General features: G+C 36.7%; 1 long non-coding RNA gene across 2 annotated transcripts in view; it reads right to left on the reverse strand.

Annotated features, from left to right (window-relative positions):
* The window catches only part of LOC126354300 (uncharacterized), a 132,110-nt gene that overhangs the window by 72,218 nt on the left and 33,435 nt on the right, over positions 1-26,457 (reverse strand). For both annotated transcript variants that reach the window (XR_007565292.1, XR_007565294.1), the window contains exon 2: positions 15,093-15,179. This is a non-coding gene — a long non-coding RNA (uncharacterized LOC126354300). The remainder of the gene's footprint in view (positions 1-15,092; positions 15,180-26,457) is intronic.

Raw genomic sequence — 26,457 nt, forward strand, 5'->3', positions numbered from 1 at the left:
ATCTCAGACTACATTGCAGAATGAGTTCATGAATGCATTGCATATAATGAACGGAAATTTTTCTTACAGCTTGCATTTATTTTTGATATTAAATGAAAGTATGGTACTGTATCTGTCATAATAGTGTGTGATATTCCTTCTCTACTTCCTGTTTGATAGTAGCACCTAGAGCTCCGTCTACATTTCTAACTCACGTGATCAATATATTCCACATTTTCAATGGAGTTCTTTTAGAAGGTTTTGTGGTGGGTTTGTGAATTTTAATTCTTTTTTATATTTCAGTAATTGGGTTGAGATGTGTTTCTCCAATTTCGTCTTTCCTCTAACAGCCTATACTGCTTCTTAAATGTAGCCCTCAGGCTACAAGCTACATGGCTGTTGACTTCTTCACATAAGGTACTGTCTTACTTTGTTGACTTTATGCTATGTGCAGAAACTTTCATATGATGGTACCGATATAATGCATATTCTTTTATCACGCCATGTCTTAAAATTTAAGTGTACAAAACACACATTAGGCTCGTTATAAAAAGTAAATTATTGGCTTGCAGATATTTATCCTTTATTTCTCTTCACAGCTATAAGCGTTGAACACCTGTCCTTAGAATAACTGAAAGTTGAACTTTATTATTTCATTCGAAACTTAATCACTAATTCTACTGTCGTGTGCATACATAAACCGTGAGTCTGAGTATTATTATTGCGAGTAGCAGCGGGCGAATTGTTGTTGACAAGAATTGGAAGTCGTCGGACGCGGCTTTCGGAGGATAGAAGCCCTGTGACATGAGAGGTCGCAGTCTAGTAGCGCCTGAGGTGACTTTGCTATTAATTGAGGTTTTTGGTAATTTGACTTTTTGTTGCATGTAGTTGTTGCTTGCTTGCACACTGAATGGATTTTGTTAGATTTGTGTGTCAACAGACTAGGAGCAATATTCGTATCTTTGTTGTGGCTAGAGACATGATTGTTGTTTTTAGACATTCTGGAATAATTACATTTGTTGCTGACCATACAGTCAAACAGAAAGTAAGATCTGTGTAATTTTTTTCAGTGTTTAAACCATCAATTTTGTGAATATAGCAGATTAAAATCCTTACCGATTTCTTTCATTTTTACATCACTTAAGGCAATCATGCAATTTCTGTATTAAAACAGTTTGGCAGCAGTTGTACCAGTAGTTGTGACCATGATGATACGATTCTAAGGGCATAACCTGCTCAAGACGTTCTGTTTACAAGTGCCTTTGTGTTGTTCACACCATTTCAATCGAGAATCAGTATTCATTTCTAGAAATTTTGCATTAGTTATACTGTCTATAGAGATGCCATCTACATTTAATTAAACATTGTCACTTTTCCTCTTCACACTGAAATTCATGGCACTAGTTTTCTTATGTTCAATGTCACTTTATTGCTTATTGACCAATCATAACCTTACTTGAGAGTTTCATTCGCTGTCTTGGCAAGTAACTCTCTTGTTTTCTCAGTGACTATAATATTTCTGTCATCAACGAAGGGAATTTTGGCACCATGAGTAACGCTACTAGGAAAATCATTGATGTATATCAGGAATAGCATTGGTCGTAATATGGTGCCTTGCAGAACTATTGGAAGACGTTCGAAAATCTCTTTAAATTCGCTGTCAGGTACTAGAGATACAATTTCGTATGGTTTGTAGGAAGAGTCGGCAGATGAAGGTGAAATTGATCCCTGCATCAAACAAAAATTTACCGATACTAGTATTTGAATGCTATCCCCTATTTGGATGGAGCCGAGGTAGGAATTTCCCTACACATCGGTCAGGAGGCCTGACGATAGCGTAGTAAATCGCGGAAAGTGGTAGCCCAATAAAATAACAGTTTGAAAATTAGCCTGCAGATAGTTGTTTCATTTGGCATTGTGTACTAAACAGCCGAGTCCTAACCATCTCGGAAAAGATGGTCATTCAGAGATTAATGAATTTTCTTTTTTCTATCAGAATACTACTGTTGTCAGAGATGGACCTTCACATATTTCCATTCGTGTGTCACCAGAAACCAAATAATAAGAATTTCAAATATTCTAAGGTTAAAAAAACTAAACAACTTTCACCTGTCGAATTGTCTGTCAGGATCTCGTTTCGTTTGATGATTTCGCTGTTAGACATGCTTCGGCTTGCTACTGCATTTACAAAATTTTATGCAATAGTAGCCGGTCAGCAGTCGTATCACAGCACCGTTGTTGCTTGCGCGCTGCTTTGCATTAATTCAAAATTTTTATTTCAGTAGCTTTCTGGTTCAGAACTTGTTTGTTTATTTTGTAACAGTGAAGTTAAATGCTGTGTGTTAAGATAGTATTTTGCATTTGATATAATTTGCTTTATTGCTACAACGACAGTTTCTGCACAGGCAAAAATTGACAAGACTGCAGAAGTAGCTCCAAATGAAGTCTCGGAAAATTTGAAACACTGTCTAGAAAATTATATTCAGGATAATGAAGTCAGAGCACTTTTGAATAACACCGTGAATAATTAGGGTGTAGGCTATTATTAGCCAATAATGCTTGATGAATTGCAGGGAACTACAAATACTTAAGAGGGCAAAGCACTCTGAGATTCGATTTTGTTATGAGGGATCCAGGTATGGCTTCTATTTTTACAGAGCAAAGTAAGTATGTCTTTCAGTAACGATGTTACATAGTTAATACTACTTCAGATTGGTGAGATTAAAAAATCTAATGACGAACTTCGTGGCGAGATCAAAGAATCTAGTGGCAAACAGGAACAGAATTGGAAGCTATAGTAAGAGAACTTCAAATTGTTTCATGACGAGACAAATGATCATTTAAATCGTAAATTACAGGAAATCTCAGATTGTCGAAAAATCAGGTACGCGAGGAGCTCAAGTCTGATGTTCATAACTTTGAGTCCAGACATGACAATGTACAATCTTTTGATATTGTTGAGACAACAGACGTAACAACAAAAATTTCAAGTAGAAGAATTAGCAAAAGAGTTAGTTACAGTTACAGACTAACAATGAATCTTCGAAGGCGCAAAATCAGTTGACGATTGTAGCAAAACTTGTCGATGAATTATTCGATATAGTAATGTAAACGAAAAATGGCGAGAAGATATTCAGCCGGTACCGTTCGCTGATACAGAAGCATTTCAGCTAGTGCAACTTTTGAAAGATGGACAGATGACAATTAATCAGCAAAATAAACGTAATACAGGAACAGCTTGCGAATATCGAAAAAAAGATCGGTCACAATTACGATACGACTATAGGTTCAATAATTATCACATTAGAAATCACAATAAAAGCACCAAGTTTGGAAATACTAATCACTTACCTTGTGAACGTGATAAGTTCGCAGGGGACAATACTTGGAATGCGAGTTTCGGTATGAGAGAAAGCTCACGTGTTTAGAAAAACGATGGCTTCGATTACAAACATTTTATCTCAGTATGGAAATTTTAAGATTTTTCGCAATGCTAGCAATGAAATTCACCCAAGGGACTGTTTGCAACAATTTGAACTTTTGCCACCGACATGGCCAATTGGCCACAAACTTGAATTGATTTGCACTTATCTCGAAGGAGAACCTGTGAGAACAAGGAGATCGATAGCACGTGAATATAACATGTATGGTGAATTTTAGCAAACATTATCGTCCACATACTGGTCTGAAACAACTCAAGATCGAGTGATACATAACATTATATTATGCAGAATTATAAACAATCGAATTTATTAACTCCTGTGGAGTACTTTGAAAACATGGCGCGAATGAAGAGACATTTAACTAATCTGTACATTCCTTCGGAATTATTCGGCGTTTGTTTGACTAAACTATCTATCAGATTACGACCCAGGCAGGACGTCGTAAGGTTGACTTGGAAACTTTTCAAGCTCTTTTGCAAGAACTTGAATTTGACAGTAATGACGACACACAAAGTTACAATAATAGTATTGAGAAAATTACTGTCAGCAGCGTAACCGAAAACTTAGATTAAATTCACGTGAACAGTATGATGATAGATGCGACGAAAACAGGTATGACAGAAACATCAGCCGTACAGTACAAATTACAGACCCTTGGAGAAATGATTCCCATGTCCGTCGGAATTATCAGTACAGGAATAGACATCGCGGGTCGTGTTAACATACACATTATGCCAATGCAAATAATTTCAGACGTAGTGGAAATGACAAAGTAAATGTAAAGTGGTGTGACCGCACAAATTTTGATTTTGAACGTGCTCTCAGGTTGCAGAAATCAGGGCATCGAACCCACGGGACTGTTATCGTTACGCAGGACGAAATAATTGTGATGACAGAGCAAACCAAAGTTTGCGTCATCATAGAAATTCAAATTCTGAGCATGGTACACCTGTAGAAATCAGACCGCCCAACTCATGCAACAGCTCCAGGCAAAATGAACTTGTAGCAGTGATTACCATCCACGCACGCAAACGAACCGTTTTCAGTTGCCGACAATGTACGTATGAACCATATTAACTCTGTACGTTTTGATGACATTATAGACACATTATTGCAAGAAAATGACGACTATAAAAATACACTTATATATCCTATTGCAAAACTTTTCTACACGAAACATTTCACTTTCTGTTGCACTTGGTTCTGGTGTTCCAGTTAATGCGATTCGTGAGGCAGTGTTTAGTAAATGTACTCAATCATCTGTTTGTCCAACTTTGCTGCTATTAAGAACTAAATTGAAAGGAGTGATTCAACTTTTCTGTGAATTTTCTGATAGTTCCCATTTTGTCAACAGAAGCAATTTTTGGCGTGGGGTTTTTACGTGAATATAAAGTGCTGTTAAATTTTTGCTATGATGAAGTAGTTTTGCAAGTAAATCGTGTGCTAGTAAAGCTTAAATTTCAATGTTCTTTGACAAAGGAAGGTGACGATGTAAACTGTTTGCGTTTTCTGTTTCCGTTGAGGCTGACGATTGCATGAACGACGTTACGTTTCATAGTGAAGCTGGACAACCTAATAGCACAGGACAGTTAATTAAAAAGGAAGTACTTAGACATGAAGTAGATTCTGATGCAGACATACATGAATATTCGAAATTTTAAAATCACGTTCTGAAGTTTTTGCTCACAAGACAGGATCTATACAAAAATTTTCTTATGAATTCAGTGTTAAGGACATAATACATTTTTTGCATCACCTTATGTTGTTCCGTTGGCATGCAGGGATAAAGTTACACAAGAGATACAATCGATGCTAGATCAGGAAATAATTGAACATACTGTGAGTTCATACAACAGCCCGTTTCACATTGTTAGAATTCTATTAAATTTATTCTCGATTCCAGACAGATCAAAACCATTATGCGATCACAAACAGAACGACCACACACATTAGATGAATTATTACAGAAATTTCATGGAGTAAAGATAATGTGTTCTCTTGATTCACAATCTGCCCTTTGGAAAATTGAATTACATCCTTAAGTTAGGACATATACAGCCTTTCTCTAGTTTGCAAACTGCTACCAATTTAGATAATTACCATTTGGTCTCAATGTTTCGTCAGCTGCATTTATCCGAAGTCTTCATATTATCTTAACAAAGTATTTGAAAATTCATGGGCAGAACACAACCAAGTACTGAGCGAACTATTACAGACATTTCTTGAGGATCGCATTACAGTCAATTTAGAAAAATCAGAATTTGGTAAAATACACATTAAATTTCTTGGCACTTTGTCTCTACGAAAGGTATGTCATCCGATCTGGAAAAACGGAAAGCAATTGAAGAATTGCCTATACCTACAAACAAACGCCACTTTAGAGGATTTCTAGGTCTTTGAATAATTTATCGACGATCAGCTTAGCGAGCTTGTGACCGCTAAGGCTATATCAACCCACAGGTAAGAATACGGTTTGGGACTGGGGTGATGTCACCTAGATTGAATAAGATGATCTAATAACTGTGCTGCTTAATGCACCCATATTATGGCATCCTGATCTATCTCTTGATTATTGCATTCCATTATAAAGTTAAAAATCTGGTGTCGGTGTATACTTGTTGCAAGAAGTTGTAGAAAATAGAATTCTTATATGGAAATGTGTAGCTTTTCCCAGCCGAGTCTTAATCAAAGCCGAACAAAACTACCCACTGAACTCGAAACATTAGCCATACTTTCGGCATTTGATGAATTTCGTTATTTTCTACCAAGTAAACACACTAAGGTATATACCAACATCGGGCACTTCAGTTTCTTATGACAGATAAACTAAATCATGATCACATAAGACATTTGGCTTTCTTCCTTTAGGAATTCAGTTTCACTGTGATTTACGTTCCAGGTTCAGAAAACTTTGTTCCTGATGCACTTTCGTATGCACCTGTTGGTTTAGTCCAGAGCAATGAGACAGACTGCAAAGAAAATAATTTTAGTTTGTGATATGTGCAAAAAGGAGCCTTTTAAAACTGTATTTCAGCTTAACTGTGCAATGTTGCTCACGTAAAGGAGAAAGATCCACTCTGGAAAGACATAAAGGAGAAATCTGAAAAAAATCTAATACTACGATAAGACAAAAAATGGTTCAAATGGCTCTGAGCACCATGGGACTTAACTTCTGAGGTCCTCAGTCCCCTAGAACGTAGAACTACTTAAACCTAACTAACCTAAGGACATAACATGCATCCATGCCCGTGGCAGGAATCGAACCTGCGACCGTAGCGTACGTTAAAACAGTTTTTCCTTGTATGTTACAACATTTTATTTAGACGTCCATGTCCTGACAGTCCTGTTTGGGTACTGTGCATCCCAGACATACTCTTAAAAGAAAAAAAAAAGAGACTCATTTGGTACACAAATCTCACTTACGCACACTTTGGTGCTAATAAATGTTTTCAGAAATTACGGGATACATGTTACTTCAACAACATGGAAGAGCGAATTCGTACTGTCTTCGTAATATTCTAACTGCGCCAAAAGGCAAAACCAACTACCGTTACGCACAGAACACTGTTGTTTCCTATCATTCCTGTGAAACTAAGAGAATTACCTATCGTAGACATTTTCAATCCAGTTACGAAGTTTCGTTTTTGTAGCCTACCTCTGAGTTTGTGTTACTCACGTCTTTGCGGAAATCTATTACAAAATCTATTTGTATAGCACTAGTAAAGAATTTTCCCAAAGGAGCGTGGAATGTTAACAAAGTAATTTCTGATAATGGGCTACGGTTTCGTTCTAATTTGTGACTAAAAACTTTCACACGTAGAAAAATTAAATCAATATTTATATCACGTTTTATGTCATCTTTTAAGCCATTCCCACGGAATTAGGTAAACTTTGCCGATTTTAGTGTCATCGTCAACACCACAGAACCTGGGATTTACACCTATCGGAATTTCAGAATATCATTAACGAACTACCAAATGACTCTACAACATCTTCTGCACTCCTTGTACTAAAAGAATAAACCACGACCAGAACGTATAAAACAGTTAGTAGCCTTCTCTTCATAACGACGTTTAAGACACAGTGAAATAATTTATTTAGCATTGGAAAATATTAAGAAAGCCGTAGAGAAAAGGAAGAAGCTCCAGAACCTCCGAGTCTACATCTTCATCTACATTTATACTCCGCAAGCCACCCAGCGGTGTGTGGCAGAGGGCACTTTACCTGCCAGTGATTACCACCCTTTCGTGTTCCAGTCACGTATGGTTCGCGGGAAGAACCACTGCTGGAAAGCCTCCGTACGTGCTCGAATCTCTCTAATTTTACATTCATGACCTCCTCGGGAGCTATAAGTAGGGGGAAGCAATATATTCGATACCTCATCCAGAAACCTACCCTCTCGAAACCTGGACAGCAAGCTACACCGCGATGCAGAGCGCCTCTCTTGCAGAGTCTGCCACTTGAGTTTGCTAAATATCTCCGTAACGGTATCACGCTTACCAAATAACCCTGTGACGAAATGCGCAGCTTTTCTTTGGATCTTCTCTATCTCTTCTGTCAACCTTACCTGGTACAGATCCCACACTGTTGAGCAACACTTAAGTATAGCTCGAACGAGTGTTTTGTAAGCCACCTCCTTTGTTGATGGACCACATTTTCTAAGGACTCTCCCAATGAATCTCAAGCTGGTACCCGCCTTACCAACCATTAATTTTATATGGTCATTCCTCTTCAAACCGTTCCTTACGCATAATCCCAGATATTTTACAGAAGTAACACCTACCAGTGTTTGTTTCGCTATCATATAATCATACAATAAAGGATCCTTCTTTCTATGTATTTGCAATACAGTATATTTGTCTATGTTAAGGGTCAGTTGCCACTCCCTGCACCAAGTGCCTATCCGCTGTAGATCTTGAAAACTGGAACTACCTGTGCTCTTTTCCAATCATTTGGAACCTTCCGTTCATCCGGAGACTTGCGGTACACGGCTGGTAGAAGGGGGGCAAGTTCTTTCGCGTACTCTATGTAGAATCGAACTGGTATCCCGTCAGGTCCAGTGGACTTTCCTCTGTTGAGTGATTTCAGTTGCTTTTCTATTCCTTGGACACTTATTTCGATTTCAGCCATTTTTTCGTTTGTGCGAGGATTTAGAGAAGGAACTGCAGTGCGGTCTACCTCTGTGAAACAGCTTGGAAAATGGTGTTTAGTATTTCAGCTTCACGCGTGTCATCCTCTGTTTCAATGCCATTATCATCCCAGAGTGTCTGGATACTATGTTTCGATCCACTTACTGATTTAACGTAAGACCAGAGCTTCCTAGGATTTTCTGTCAAGTCGGTACATAGAATTTTAGTTTCGAATTCACTGAACGCTTCACGCATAGCTCTCCTCACGCTAACTATGACATCGTTTAGCTTCTGTTTGTCTGAGAGGTTTTGGCTACGTTTAAACTTTCAGTGAAGCTCTCTTTGCTTTCGCAGTAGTTTTTTAATTTTGTTGTTGAAACACGGTGAGTTTTTCCCTTCGCTCACTGTTTTATTCGGCACGTACCTGTCTAAAGCGCATCTTACGATTGCCTTGAAATTTTTTCATAAACACTTAACATTGTAAGTGTCGGAACAGAAATTTTCGTTTTGATCTGTTAGGTAGTCCGAATTCTGCTCCTATTATTCTTGCTAAACAGATAAACCTTCCACCCTTTTTTAATAATCCTATTTACTTCCACATTAAGGGATGCTGCAACGGCCTTATGATCACCGGTAGGTCAGAAAATGTTGCTCAAATCACATCGTTTATCTCATAAAAGAAAATCTTTAAGCACCAAGTTTTCGTTGGTGTATGAAGGGGGTTTAAAGTTCTTTGGTAAATATATGTAGTGGCGATCAAATGTGCTCAAGCTGTTGCAGTGCATTTTCTTACTTCAGCTTTCAGCACTGTTTCATTTCATCTAATCTGTAGATCTGTAAATGTATCTCTTACTGTCAATCTACATAATAGGGAATTTTAATGAAAAGTGATGATCTATGGTTTGTGTTATATGAAGAAATGTACTTTGAATTTGCTACCATAGTGTGACAAGGTGAGAATACAGTGAAAACAGACTATTTTTTTAAATCTGTATTTGCACTATGACATTATTAAATGGTAAGGCATCTGTGACAGTTTGTATTCACCTGTTATTATTCTAAGTTTACTGGTGAAATATCTGATTGAAATGTAACACTTATCTCACGAGTTTGGAACTATTGTTTTGAGATCTGGGTATAACATAGTAGTATGCTTTTCAGATTATAAGAAAAACATTTGTTTTTCCATTAGGTAGATAATTTTAACATATTACGAAGTTTCTTGTGTCTTATGATAACTTGTGATGCCCATTTAGCCTTACCTTTATGAGTCAAATACTGTGTTATTTTTGAGAAAGTGCATGACATGACTTTTTCTGTAGGAACATATTGTGTGCCTACAGAAAGCAGGTTATTAATTCTAGAGAGACACACAACTGCTGACTTTATTTTGAATAAGAGACTGTGTATGAATGGTTTCATATTGAGAAAGACATTTCTAATAGGCACTAGTCTAGCTAGGAACATTTCTGACTCATGCTTGTTTGGCTATTTAGAATGTTTCCTGATGAGTGATAGTTTCAGAGTTGTATACATAGACATGATGAATATAGGCGATACTATGCTGTACAGAAGTGGAATATGATGATGAATTTTGCTTTAAGCTTGCCATGTGAGACTCATGATTGTATTAGTGAATAATTATGGTACATAACGGTGTAGTTACTGTATATTATGTGAAGTGGGTCATGATTCATAGGATACAATGCTGAAGGTTAATGAAATATATTGTTCTGAAGAGGACACTTGAGGCATTTTATACAACTTAAGGAGAAATTTTTTGCAGCTATTTATAGAACAAGACAAGCTAGGGAATGTACACTCCTTACATAAGGCAACCCACCTCAGTTAAAGATATATGAAGGTTCTGTTTGTGAACATATTGATCGAAGGTAGAGCCACTGCAATATTTCCAGAAGAGGTATATTTTGTCATGAAAGAATTTCTCAGAGGGCAATATGGATGAAGTTTTGTAACAACTGATGAGCTGTATTATGACATATAAGAGCTATAGATGTTGGAAAGAACATGAATTACAGTTTGAGATACCAACCCTACCTGCTATATACACTGAAAACTCCAGTGATACGAAACCTTTACCTGTATGAAGCACCAGCGCTTGCTGATAACACATTTTCTTTTCACCTATTTGGAGGCCAAAGTGTATATGTCAATATATCTGTCGAGTAATGAGCATGAACGGTTTTACAAAAAGTTTTTCTTTACTGCTGAGTTATGTGAAATATTTGTCAAATGAATTATCTAGCTTTGTGGAGTTGTGAAATGAAACTCTTCCAATGTAATATTTTGTTTATCTACTTATTACTGTTTATACTTACTGTATTTTAATTTTTTGCATGTGATATGATCATAACTGAATTTGTCTCTATTGCATAAGTAATTAAAGGCACAAAGAGCTGTCTGTATTTTTATGAACTAAACAGTACTTCCAGATCATAGTGAAACGTAGGTAGCAAGTGAGTTACTTTCTAACAATGCGAATGTTGCAGTGGTCTGGGTTCCAGAAGTATCCAGTCATGTTACAGACATCGATCCATGACTTGTACATAAATAGGTTATGCATTTTCGTAACTTTTTCTTTTGAGCGTGTTACATTACATTTCTATACATGTTGTAAATAATTGCCTAAAATAAGTTACTTCAGTTCTTAACTGGCTTTCTATTTAAACAATTTTATTTCAAAATGTCTCTTATGGTTTTGCTACAGCAATGTTGCAGTGCCTATTCTATCATATTAAGTTAATGATTGTAAAATGATGATTCTTTTTTCTTGTCCTTAAGCAGTACTGAAGCTCAATTGAAGTTATGTGCTTTATTTTCGGTTACTAAACCATTTCTTTCAGCTACTACTGAACAGTTTCGAGGATAAGTCTCTATTGTGTTTCATCTCAGAGTAGCTGATGTCATTATTAGTTGCTTTATAGGATACGTCTTTTGAATGTTGTATTTACTTTGCTCTTGTGATTCACTAGGCATGGTCATACAGTTCTGACTCCAAAAACAGATAAGTTGACATTTGAGATATGGGAATTTTGACCATGTTATTCTACTTCCATTTTCCATTAGGTGATCATCATTTAGACATTACTATGACTCCAAAAATATGAAATAATTATCTTGTAATAATAAGGAAGTACTTGAGATAATCACTGACCCAATACTTAATGACTGAATGTGTTATAAATTATCAGAACCAAACTGACAATGCAGTAATAAGAAATGACATTCTTTACAAATTTATGTTGACTGTAGCTCATTTCAATTATACTATATAAGAAAGAATTGCGTGTATACCCACATATATTTTTCTTAAATATCCAGCACAGTAATTGGATTATATGAACTTCATGTTATGATTGTTTACCTGTAATTTTACTGTGTAGGTGGAAGTACCTGCGAGCAATGCTAATATTTTATTGTATGATAATTTATAGCACATGCAACTGCAGTGTATACATCAGTCCTGGGATCTACAATTAATTGCTACATTTTTTAAATATGCAACCATTAATATCTTTGGTCAAATCTGTATGTCGTTCAGTGATGTTACATGTCACGCAATTTGCATATTCTGGATGAAAACATGTACTTTCTGGTACACCATCAGAAAATTAATTTGTCTAGAAGATATTTGGTAGGACTGGATATAATACATACAACAGCATTTCAAGAAACTTGCCACACTTATGTAATTGTCTGTGGCGATGCATACTCTGAATCAATTACCAAGCACTGAGCTTATGCGCCCTTTCAGATAAAGTTTTTCAAGTGTGTATAACTTACTATTATTCATTTATTCACTATAATTCGTTTCTGTTGTGGTGTCATGTATGAGACTTTTGATCTATATCGATTACAAGTACCTGTTTTCTCAAAGGCATGGAACTCCAACACTTTTATGATCTTGATGAATTCTGTGGTACTCACCAAGGTATGCTTGTGCCTTCTACGAGATGTAACAATAAAGAAATAAGACTGGTTTTGCTTTAGAAGATGTGGCAACCCTGCAGGCTTGTGTGGGCGCAGTAGCTTTCACCTTGGTCGATAAGCTGCCTCTAGTCCAAGCGGCACATCGATGCAACTGCACAGTCATGAGTTGTGTTACAATAAGTTATTATGCATTTGGGTGTCTTGTCACAAAAATGGAACCACATAATATTGCACAACGGTATGCCATTTCTTTTTGCATTGAATTGGGTGAAAACGCGACGACATTTAGTTTTTTCAGTATGATCCAGAGACAAAACGCCAAATTTCGCAATGGTGCTGAAAGGGATCACCCAGACCAAAACAAGCTCGCATGTCAAAGTGAAAAGTATAATGGATCCTTGTGTGCTGCTTTGATTCCAAAGGAATTGTTCATAAAGAGTGGGTGCCTCCTGGACAAACAGTTAACCAATATTACCAAAATGAAATCTGAGAAAGACATTGCAAAAGAATTCATGCTCGTGCCAATATAGCTGATGATTGGATTCTGCATCATAATAATGCGCCATCCCAGACTGTTCTGTCAGTACAGCAATTTTTAACCTCAAATCAAATTTCAGTACTAACACAGCCACCTTATTCACCATATATTGCCCCGTGCAACTTTTTTTCTATTCGCAAGAATCAAAACAGCGGTCAACAGACACCATTTTCAAACAACACAAGACGTCCAAAAAACTGTGAATATGGTCTTGGAGGATATTCCAGAATATGAGTTACCGAAATGCTACCATATATGGCAGAAGCGCTGGTTAAACTGGGTGCAGTCAGAAGGGAACTACTTTGAAGGACAGAACACTAAACTTGACTAAACCGGTAAGCAACATGTGTTTTCACATATGTCTCATGACTTTATTGTCGCAGCTCTTACTATCAGTACTGATTCTCTACTATATCCTTATATGAGTATGAAAAGGACTGACACACTAAAACATTGTGGTGTGGTCATCAGTAGACATAATGAATGTAGCTAGGCACAAAGTCTACTTAAATCTCAAAAATGTACATCATCAATTGAATATATGTATAAATATGGCAATATATGTATGAATAGTAGATTGCAGTATTTCTTTTGAATTATTTTTCCATGTTGCTGGTCATGCAGTTGCAGTGGTCAAATGATATAATTTGTCTGTTCCATACAGGAACATTGCAGTATAGCTGTCAGGAGACATTAGAAAATATCTGGAAATCAACAGATAGTAGAGAATTGATTTCCTGTAAGTTGTAGGAAGAGTAATTAATTTCTGTTCTTTTTGTTCTATATTAGAATACTGTTATTGTCAGAGATTAAATTTCATAAATTTCCAACCTCTTTTTCTTTTAATTTACAACTTCCATAGTGATTACACAATCATGGTGCATTATCAAACATCTTGCTGTTAGCGATTACATACTGTGTTATTATAAGAAAAAGTATTATCGATTTCTGCCTGTATTCTCCTATACTTTCTTATTTGTTTATAGTTTGACTGAGGAGTGATTATACTTACTTCAACTTACATGTATAGTATTTCTCTGCATTGATGTTTCAACACTTTTATGCTTTTTGGTATGGACTCACTTAGCAAATATGAAATATATTTAATTCTTTCATTTTGTATAAATCATTATTTATGTTGTTGTTTCTGGTAAGGGAAAATTAATTTTTTGCTCCATATGGCAGAATTGTCTTCCTATAGGCCTTGATGCATGGCATCAGTTAGTCTTCTACTGTCCATAATTCTCACTGCACCTGGAGTTACTTTAGAATAACATTATGCGACAAGCTTCAGCTCAATGTCCACATATTTTAATTGTCTTAGTCTTACAGTGTGCATGACATTTTTATGTTGTTAAGGGCTGTAGTTTCATCTTACATTTCCTAATTATGTATTAATGGTCTATAATATTATTGTGACAATTTAGATATGTTAATACAGTAATTTTAATCATTGTTCCATTGAATAACAAACGATCCTACTAACACAAGTTGTAGTCATGCATCCATGATGTTTCAGTTGTGTACTAATAATTGCAGTTTGTTGTGATATGTATCGTTTTATAGAACTTTAGTGTTAGTAATCTATACTTCTGTGACTCTTAGATACAAATTTATGTGTTAGAGGTCTGAAGACAGCTTGAAGATAATCTAAAACTAGTTATCAATGAAGTTATATTTTTGGCATCGTGACCACTGAGGGTTTTCCTGAATTCAAAAGCATATAAAAAAGAGAGAAAATTCTTCTTCTAGTGTATGCAAGGAAGTTATTTCCCAGTTGCTGACCCTTTTTAAATACTTGTAATTATTTACTTGTATGCAAAACTCTCATTAGATACTTCAGTACTGCTGTGTATCATAAATAACTGTTTCAAATTTAATCTTTTAGAATATTACTGTGAGCAATGACACTTTGTTCAACCTATTTATCAGAAGACTTCAAAGTGCCTATAATTTAAGAAAAGAATATAGATCGTTTAACTATCCAGTTTGATTTAATATTCTGTTTTAAAACCTTAAAAAAAGTTTTGATACTGAATTTACAAAACTTACATATTATATCTTATTAGATGAAATTTTTCTTTTGTTGCACCATTCTTTGTTGATCTCATGGTACTCATCAGTTTATCTCCTTCCATCCTAGAAACAGAAAAAAAGCATATTAAATTAATTATACTTTAAGCTAAAGTTACCACTTTCTTAGCACACTTTTCAGACTGCCTGATTACATTGGACAGAAATAACAGCAACTGAGTAGTGTAACACAAAGTGAGACAGCATTAGATTATCAACAAACATTAAAGCTTTATGTATTAGTCACAGTCTTAAGTATTCTACTGGGGAGTTCAGCAACCTAATAAATTTAGCTATGGCAGAGAGAGAGAGAATTTTCTTTTTGTATTGTCTGTTTGCATTCTGTGACTGCTCTTGGTTTATTCAGACAACTTCTATATCCAAAGGGTTCAGTATCAATATATCATGGCATTTGTTAGGTTACAGCTGAACTAACTTTAAACATGCTCTTTTAATGTGCTTAATTTTCTTGATTAGAAGATAAGTATTTCATAACATCTGTGTTTCTGCTAGGCTTTCTGTGCAGGAAGGATAAACATAAAATTCAGTTTGTAAAGGATTGCATGGAGATAAAGAGACATGCATATCACTTGCCCATAGAGGAACTTGTCATTTGTCCCAGACATTTGCTCATACTGGATAACACTTCAAACAAAGCTTTCGCACCTTAATGACACTAAGGACAATATAATTTTTCCCTATTATGAATGGGAAGAGGATGCTGGTGAGTAAGCAGGAGCGATGTACTTTGAAGTTTATTCAGATTATAAACGTCAGTTGGTGAAGGCAAACTACGTTTTGTCTTTCATTTGTTGGATTCTGAAACGATAATATGAAAGTATTCTTAATCATATAAGAACAGTTGTTTATTTACGAACATTTCAGGAAATAGCTTCAACCCATAATCTTTTATATATGAGTAGCTTCAACAGAATGGTCATTTGTAAACTTCGTTCCTGTCTGTCACTACTGTTAACGCTAGTGCATGTGTTTCCTTGTGGTATAGACATGTTCCTCATGTCTAGAAAACTCTGAGAATTTGTGTAAATATCTCATGTTTCACTCCCACATAAGCAACAGTATGAAGTTGTAGCAATGGAACTTACGAGAAAAAATATTCCATGCTTTCATATTTGAAGTGTGGTCAGTATGTTGCACGACATCAGAAATGATGTTTTGCCGCTAGGGACTGTTTTCTATTCATCGGTAGGTCCTCACGCCAGTTGCAAATCTTACATAAATGTATTTTAATTAATAGCTGTCAGTGGTATGTGTACTGCTGAAAGGAATTTTAAAAGAACATTTTCACAGAATGTAAATAGGTTGTCATTTGTGAAGGTTTTGCATTATTATTATTTATGGAGCGTGATCTAATCACTATGAGCAATGCTTATTTAGAATATAGGAATTTGGAACAGCAAAGTTAAAATTGTAAACCGATCACACAGTTTGCTGCACTCTTAGCAGATAAGTTATCTCAAGTCCAATGATCGAAAACGTCTTCGATAGGTGATCAAAACAGTCTCTGGACAAAATTTGACCTTTGAAAATAGGGTTGACTATAAGCACAAATAGAAACAAATACATTACATCAACCTGCTTCACCCCTCTTTTAAATATACCTCCATCCTTAACTACACCACTTCCCTTTCTCTGCCCCTCCCCTTATTAAGCTACTCACCTTCCCATCCCATCCCCTTTACTTAGCAACACCTCTTTTCGATAAATACTCAGTCAGAGTATTTCTAGCTAGCACACACATTTAGCCTTCCCAGTATTAGCTCAGTATTTTACTGGCCAATCATTTTTCTCAAATCATTCTTTGGGCCCCACATATTTTCTTGAAAACAGGCAAATTGGAAAGCTTCTAAGCCAGCAGTGTTACACATATAGAGCTTTTCCAATAAAGCATAGTATTTTTCTGCCATAAAACAAAACCACCAATCACATATGCCAATTTCTCCTGCCTCTCCCCTCTCCTCTTCCTCTTACCAAACACACCCCTTGCCCTGTACTCGCCTTTCCAGGCGAGCAGTCGATTGATCAGCATCAGTTAAGTGTCAACAGTCATCACACGCCTTTGCTGAAGAGTGTTTTACATTTTTCACACTACGCACTGCACCTTGTGGTTCTGTTTACTGACTGTGGATTTACGATCTCAATCCTATGAGTTCTGTAATAGCGTCCCCCACATCTCACCCTTGATTAAATCCAGTTTGTTTTAACTGACACATGGAATAATATGAATGCCATTATCAAGCTAACATGAATTGTCAAATCACGTTTAGTGTCATAAGTATTTGAGATTAATGCATGACATATTAAGTCCCTTGTTTCTGTGTAACACATTTCAATATTTTTCATCTCAAATTTCTTTAAAATGTACTCACAATGAAATGTACATGAAGCATCTTGCAAATATCTGAAATAGAAATTCCTACAACTAAGGACTTGTCAAAAACAGTGTTATCTAGTATGAGTCAATAACCACTAAATTTTGCTTAATTGTAGCACTAACCAGAAATTCGCTCTTGCAATTAGAGCAGAAGCTCCATATTTAGCTTCCCAACATCTTCCCATTACTCATTCATCGTATATTACGAATTCTGATTCAAAAAACGCTTTTATTCAGTCGTCGAAAAAATCTTTTCAGAATCGTTTTTGGGTCCATTCATTTCTCAGCATTTAATCGATATACAGTTTCTTCCAGGGTCTGCGATTGAATGATAATCACATGAGTTTGGCTTACAATGCGGTAATGGTTCGGACATTGGTTTAAATTTCTGTAGCAAATCAAATAACGTTTCCAACATTTAAAGCAGAAATCAGCTTCCTTAGAACCCCTGGCTTGGTGACACTTGGTAGTTTTACTAATTCCTTTCGGTATAATGGAAGTTAGAATGATGTTCATGTATATTTTCAGGATGCTCAGGTCTACTTTTAGTATGTAACCTATGTCTGAATCAAAACGTTTGTAGGCAGCCATGCAAAACTGGAGAGGGATAGGTATTGCATCACTACCCAGATGTAGGGACGAGAAATATAATATAATGTATATTTTTGTTTCCACAATAAGTAGCCATGAACTTGTTGGTTGCCGTATCCTCACTCTACAAATTGTGATTGCTCTATGTCTATAGTAAGTCAAGTTTTATATCATTGACTTTCAGAAACGCATCCCACACTAAACCAATGGGTTAGATCAGTTCCATATGTTTTGAGACAATTATGCAGAAATACATTGGCCTACAGTAAATCAGATATGTTGTTGGAGTAATCACTTGATTTCTTTCACTGAAATACGCACCACACCTTGTAAACTCTTTAGTATTATGATATTTTGATAGTTGTTTCACGAGTTCTCGAACTATTGATCGCTTCAATTATTGGCAACTGTTCATCCATCAAAAATGAATCGTCAGTTACCTACTCATATGGAAACACACTTCTCTTATTAAAGTGTTAAGTGTTGGCAAAATACTTTCTTGTTATTTTCAGTTCAATATCAGGTTTTAAATGTGATACCCATTTTTATAGAGCACACGCCAGAAATCTGAAGGATGCAATGAATCGAATTTCTTCATCATTATATTATACTCAATATCTCCCACTAGTTCTTCACAGACTCATTATTATAAGATGAGCATCGTAATTTGTTAGACTATGAAACACAGCACCATAGAATTAGGCCTATTACTTTAATTTGAGCTGGCATATATAGATTCTCGAAATCTATTTGGGAAATGATTTCTATGTTTTTTATAAGTTTGCTTTAATCTCTCACTGTAGATATAGCAATTTCTACAGTTATAACCACATCTTCCTCTTTGTCCTTGTTCTGTAACAAGTAATTTCTTATGTGCTCATGAATGCAATACAGCTATTTGCTAATCGAATCCATACAATCAGCACCTCAGAACAGCTGAAGCTGTAAATATTCATCACAGTAAGTTCTGTGTATCGATTTCGTAATTATCACACAGTTATAAAAATCTTTCAATAACTGTATATGTGACAAATATTAGATTTTGTTGCTTTCTGTTCTTCTTGAATTTTACGTGCTATTTCTTTGTACTAGGTATGAGACTGGTACCTGTTTTGAATTACGAACAAACAACTATTTGTGCAGCCAGTTTCACTTTAAATTGAAAAATGCCACAAACAGTCCTGATTTACCACAATATCGTGATGACAAGGGTAATGCCACTATCTGATAGATTCAAAAGGTTTGTTGTTGACCAAGAATGATAAATTTACACGTTTACTACTCGTACCATGTCCCTACTAATGTGTTATCACGACTATGATATTTTGAAGCACACAGTGGAACTATGTTAAACTGTTTTTTATTGGATTCTTGTTTCTCTTCCATAGTCATCCTCTTGTGATCAGAGGACTGAATACCACAACATTAACAGAGACACTCTTGTTGCTTTTCTCAAATATTTCGTCGTTCTTCAGATTTCCGGGAAATTAAAATATTTTAAAACATTAAATCAACAGAATAACGTCGATAATAGATATTTAGCTCACATTGTCATATTCTGGACACATATCAGCTATATCTTAACATATTATGCAACAAATACTGCTCTTTGATCTAATATTTATCACAGCATCCTTTTTGGAACACCTTTTCGGTATTTTGTGTGCTTCCTGGCACAAAAACCTTTGTTTACATTCATATTAACCAAAGTTTCCAAATTTCTTTTCATGGTCAGTGGAACTGCCGAATTGGGAAGTTTCCTATGTGGTTAGTATGTAGCAAATTCTCTAATGTCATTCGATAGAGAAAGAGAGGAATTCTTGCTGCTCAAATGCATTTTCATAACCTAACTTGGGAAAGAAAAATTTACATACAAGTGATACAGTTTAACAGGCTGATGCAACTCCTACACTCTGTGGACGAAATCTCTGAGACTTGCATCAACAAAGGGCTCTGGATCCTTAACCATAAGGCGACCGGCTATTATGCTAGTGCATATCCTATATTTAAAAGAAAAATCCGTGATAATTCATTCAGGAGTATCATCAGAGTCCTAAATGCACTTTGAAGATGTTCCACCTTTTATTTATAATTGTATACCTCAAAACTGTCTGTAGTAGCTCTTCTAATTCTCTGATAACTAGAAAACGGAGATTTCACAGAAGTCTAGAATTTTTTGGCTGTGTTTGAAGCTCAAATAGGAAGAAGATTCCTATAAGCTATGTGCACTACTCTAGCACAAAGATGGCACATACATGTATGACAAATAACTGTGTCACAAACAGTATCAATGGCATAGTACTACAGTGACTGACTTTATTTTACAGCCAACAGCATCAGTGGCTTACTACTATAGTGACTGACTTTATTTGAGAATCTATCTCCCTGCTTATTCAGCAAGGTGTTGGACAGGTCGAAACTTGTTGACATCTGCACATGCACATTCAAGGAATAGTTGATGCCATTTCCAAGCATGTCATATTTCACACTGTCGACTCAAATGCAAATGCAGGAAATGTTCTCTCTGTATCTGTGAGCCAAAGGTTCGGACATTTGAATCTAAAGTCCAATGATTTAGGTGTTTCGGTAGCATTTGGATATTTTTCTACACTTTCCGATATTTTTCAGTACCATTTGATAATTTTCAATGCTCTCCAAAATGTTCTATATCAATAACAAGTGTCTCTATACAAATACCAACTGTATTTATAGCAAAAACTACTGATATTAGAAAATAGTAGTTACGCACATTCACAACCTGCAAGTATTCACAGTTTCGTTGCCATTAGCATAAAGGTAACATTGTTAAGTGAAAGATCTCATAGTATGGTTGTTTTGTTTAACAGGAATATATCTCACTAAAGATGGTGGATGTAAGGATATAAAATCACCACCAGTAACTTGTGAGTCAAGTATTGACTCTAGTACATCTCTTATGTCGAAGGTGAAATACCTTATTTCGCAATTTTTTTTATTTTATTTTGCTCTAACAGTTCTAAAGAAAGAGATGTTTGGTTTTGCAACAGAGCGTTGAGCACTACTATGAGTATTTGTAAATAATGTATGTAAGATTACACATGATAAGTGGCATAAAGTAGCATCTGCTGTTGAAATTAATAAACTATATTTACTGTATCATGTTACAATAAAACTAAATACTGGATTGATTATTAACATACTTATAAGTTTCAATGGAAGTATTACTGATATTATTTATGTACTTGTTATGAACCCATCAGATTTTAGTACAGCATAATACACAGTATGTGTTTGTGAAGTAAGAACAGAAACCCACATTAATCAGAAGTTTGTGCTGTCTTCAAATGCTGGTTGGTGAAGTTAAGCATTAGTGAAGAATTTCTAAATATCTTCAGGTGAATAATGTTCCATTGTAGTATCTACTGTTCCTGGATTATTATTTACAGTAATAGATGCTCTTCTGCGCCTCCCCCCCCCCCCAATCCAACTGCAGACAACATAATCATAAAAGTTCAGAATATTTTACATACAATACAGAAAAACAGTAGTGTATAGTAAGTTAACAAAATGCTCCCGAAAATGAACCATGGACCTTGCCATCGACAGGGTGGCTGCACCATAGGTGCAACCACAACAGGAGGATTCTGACAAAAGTCCCAACAAACCTCTGGATCCTGACATTGGGCAACAGCCTTTTAAGTAACTGTAGGGCAACAGATTGGATGTTTGACTGATCAGGCCTTGCAACATCAACCAAAACGGCCTTACTGGGCTGGTACTGTCAACGATTGAAAGCACATGGAAACTACAGCCGTGACTTTCTCGAGGGCATGTAGCTCTACTGTATGGTTCAATGATAATGACAGCTTCTTGAGAGAAATATTCTGGAGGTGAAATAGTTCACCTTTTGACTCTCTTGGCAGGGACTACTCAGGAGGATGTCGTCATCAGGAGAAATAAAACTGGCATTCTACGGATCAGAGGGTGGAATGTTAGATCCCTTAATTGGTCATGTAGGTTAGAAAATTTAAAAATTGAAATCGATTGGTTGAAGTTAGATATGGTGGGAATTAGTGCAGTCCAGCGGCTAGATGAGCAGGGCTTCTGGTAAGGTGTACACAAAGTCATAAATGTAAATTTAAATAGGGGTAATGCTGGAGTAGGTTTAGTAATGAATAAAAAGATAGGAATGCGAGTGCTCTGCTATGAGCACTTAGTAAACACATTATTGTAGCCAAGATAGACAAAAAGCCCACATCCACCACAGTAGTAGAAATTCATATCGAATTAGCTCCGCAGATGATGAAGAAATCTATGGTGGGATAAAGGAAATTGTTCAGATATTTCAGGGAGACGAAAATTTAATACTGACTGGGGTCGGGAATCCGAAAGTAGGAAAAGGAAGAAAAGGAAAAGCAGTAGGTGAAAGTGGAATTCGGGTAAGGAATGAAAGAGGAAACCACGTGGTAGAATTTTGCACTGAGCATAATTTAATCGTTGCTAACATATCGTTTAAGAATCATAGAAGAAGGTTGTATAGGCGGAAGAGACCTGCAGGCACTGGAAGGTTTCGGATTGATTAAATAATGGTAAGACAGAGATTCCGAAACCAGACTTTTACAGGGAGAGACGTGGGTTCTGACAACAATTAATACCTTATGAACTATAGGTTAAAACAAAAGAAATTAGAAAACGGTAGGAATTTAAGGAGATGAGGCCTGGATAAGTTGAAAGAACCAGACGTTGCTGAACGTTTCAGATGGCGCATTAGGTAGCGGTTGACTAGAATAGAGTAATGGAATACAGTATAAGATGAATGGATAGCTTTAAGAGATGAAATAGTGAAGGTAGCAGAGAGTCAAAAAGGTAAGACAAGGCCGAAGAGAAATCCTTGAATTATACAAGAGGTACTGAATTTAATTGACGAAAGGACAAGGTATAAAAATGCAACAAGTGAAATAGGTGAAGGGGAATAAAAAACGTTTAAGAAATCACACTGACAGGACGTACAAAATGGGTAAGGAGGATTGCATACAGGACAAATGTAAGGATTTATAATCGTAATCGTATTTCGCTAGGGGAAAGAAAGATACCGCGAACAGGAAAATTGAGGAGGTCTTTGAAAAAAAGAGAAGCAACTGTGTGAAAATTAAGAGCTGAGATGGGAAACCAGTCCTAAGCAAAGAAGGTAAAGCTGTAAGGTGGTAAGAGTATAAAGACTGTTTACACAAGGGACATACACTTGAAAGCAAGATTATGCAACGAGAAATGGACCGAGATGAAGATGGGGTGGGAGATATGATACTGTGTGAAGAATTTGACGGAGCTCTGAGGGATCTAAGTTACACAAGGCACAGTAATGACGATATACCGTCAGAATAACTGGTAGCCTTGGGAGAGACAGCCATTACAAAACCATCACATCTGGTGTGCAAGATACACGAGACACGAGAAATGCCCTCAGTCATCAATAAGAATGCAGTAATACCATTTCCAAAGATAACAGGTGCTGACATGTATGAAAATTATCGAGCTATCAGTTTAATAAGTCATGGTTTCAAAATACGAAATAATGTAATAACTTGTAGAGGCCAACCTCCGGGGAGATCAGTTTGAGTTCCGGAGAAATGTGGGATCACGAGAGACAGTACTGACACAACTAATTATCTTAGGAGGTAGGTTAAGGAAATGGAAACCAACGTTTACAGCATTTGTAGACTTAGAGAAAGGTTTTGACAATTTTGAGTGGAACTCTCTCTAAAATTCTGAAGGTACCAGGACTAAAATAGAGGGAGCGACAGCTTATTTGCAACTTGTACAGCAGTTATAGGAGTTGAGGGGCGTGGAATGGAAGCAATGGTTGAAAAGGGACTGAGACAGGGTTGTAGCCTATCCCCATATTGTTCCATCTGTACATCGAACAAGCAATAAAGGAAACGAAAGAAAAATTGAAGTAGAAATTAAAGTTTAGGGAAACGAAACAAAAACTTTGAGGTTTACCGATGACATTGTAATTCTTTCAGAGTATCTAATGAAAAGATGACTAACAGAACTGAGAGCCGGCCGAGGTGGTCTTGCGGTTCTAGGCGCGCAGTCCGGAACCGTGCGACTGCTACGGTCGCAGGTTCGAATCCTGCCTCGGGCATGGATGTGTGTGATGTCCTTAGGTTAGTTAGATTTAAGTAGTTCTAAGTTCTAGGGGACTAATGACCACAGCAGTTGAGTCCCATAGTGCTCAGAGCCATTTGAACCAGAACTGAAAGGAAAGAAATTCTAGCCACAAATTGACGGAAAGATGAGATCAGTTGATAGGACACATTCTGTGATATCAGTGGATCACCAGTTTAGTATTGGAGGAAATGTAGATGGTAAAAATCACAGAGGGGGACCAAGAGATGAATACAGTAAGCAAATACAGAAGGACGTCATGTTGCAGTAGTTATCTGGAGCTGAAGGGGCTCGCACAGGAAAGTGTAGCTGAAACAAACCAGTCTTCCGAGTGAAGACCATAGCATCAATAACAACGAAACATTTAACATTAAGCTCATAAATACTTTCAAATACAGCGAAAGTAAAACATGTTATAGAGTTACCTGTGGAAATGGTTGCAACTTCATATTTTTGCTCGTAATACTTTAAAATACGATGTGAATCCAACTAGATCATTATACTGACATCGGTGCGAGGTGCTTACAAGGTCAGCACACATATCTTTAGGCACATATTGGCTTCTGAAATATCCACAAGTAACTACTGTTGTTGTAAAATAAGATGGCAGGAACTAAATCTGTACTAGAAAAAGCATTTAAGCCTGTTTCTTCACTAATGAAAACCTTGATTCATAACAAAAGTGTGGATGATTGGTGATATGCTGGTAGCTGTCGATGGAGGTTCATAAGTGAGTCATGTCATAAGATACACAGTAACTAGAAGATTGTACAATACATTGTTTAAAATTAAACCCAATATAAAAAAACTTCACAGCACCAGAACTTCAAAATTATTTCAAAATCTTCAGGGATTCCAATAATAATAGAGAAATGGTGGTAAGTTCCTATGAGACCAAACTGCTGAAGTCATCTGTCCCTAGGATTACACACTAATTAATCTAGCTTAAACTAACTTACTCTAGGGACAACACACACACCAATGCCCGAGGGAGGACTCGAACCTCCGACGGGGTGAGCCGCGCGGACCCTGGCAAGGCGCATGAGACAACGTGGCTAACCCGCGCGGCCGAATAGAGAGAACTATCTTTCCTGCAGACCAGCAACGGAGGCTTCAAGAATACCAACATCATTAAGCCTGCAATAGGGAAAGCGCTGCATCATCATTGGGAGACGATGAAATACATATCTGTATGAAAACGAACAAGGAAAGAGAGAATACCACTACAGACAGCCTCCATCGAATCATCAGCACATATCGGCTATGCCCGCTGTAATAACCCAAATAAATTTGTACACGGATTATAGTGCCTGTTCGCATCGAAAATGAAGGACATCAGTTTACCTGACAACGAAGTAAAAACTATTGAATGGGATCTTTGAAACCCGAGACTAATGCTTGAAGTTGAAGTTGGTGAGAACAGTAATTTTCTTCGTCTTTTCTTTTGCCCGACAGTTCACCTCTACGAGTCTGGGCTAATAAGCTCTCTGATCTGTGCTGTGGCAGCTGTACTATCTGCCACTGATGCTCTTCCAACACGACAATCCTGGCGGGATTCTTTGCTACGTGGATGGCCAAAACCTCATCTACAGGTGTGATAATGTGATAATGTTTACGTAACAACCGAAACAACATCATTGCACAACTTACACAACATATCAAACTTATGTTGTGATTCTCCGAAAGGATCATCTCACCACTCGGAAGGCCATCGTGTGACGCCTTTACAAACTCTCTCAGTTGGCTGTAGGAATGACAGTGAGTTCCCTGACATGGTTCCCTGCTTTCTGCACACGCTTGTACCACACTGAACCTTCTGGCTGTGAGCATTCCTATTAGATACAAATGGCGCTCTTGAAGCTGTACTATAACGCTCTTTGTTGGAGGACGACGTTGAAACCATTATAATTACATCTACTATCCCCCAGGTGGCATATGCCGTCATAGCATCAAAATCGACAGCGGCTTTCGAAGAGTACTACCTTCCCCCTCCGCTCCCCCCCCCCCAGTAATGTATATTACGAGCGACATATCTCAGTGTTTGCTTTGGATCCATGACTATCAAAAAAACAAAAACAAAAAAACAAAAAACAAAAAAGTTCAGATGGTGTGTGAAATCCTATGGGACTTAACTACTAAGGTTATCAGTACCTAAGTTTACCCACTACTTAGCCTAAATTATCCTAACGACAAACACACCCACCCACGCCA

The sequence above is a fragment of the Schistocerca gregaria genome, chromosome 3, assembly GCF_023897955.1.
Source record: "Schistocerca gregaria isolate iqSchGreg1 chromosome 3, iqSchGreg1.2, whole genome shotgun sequence".
Classification (NCBI taxonomy): domain Eukaryota; kingdom Metazoa; phylum Arthropoda; class Insecta; order Orthoptera; family Acrididae; genus Schistocerca; species Schistocerca gregaria.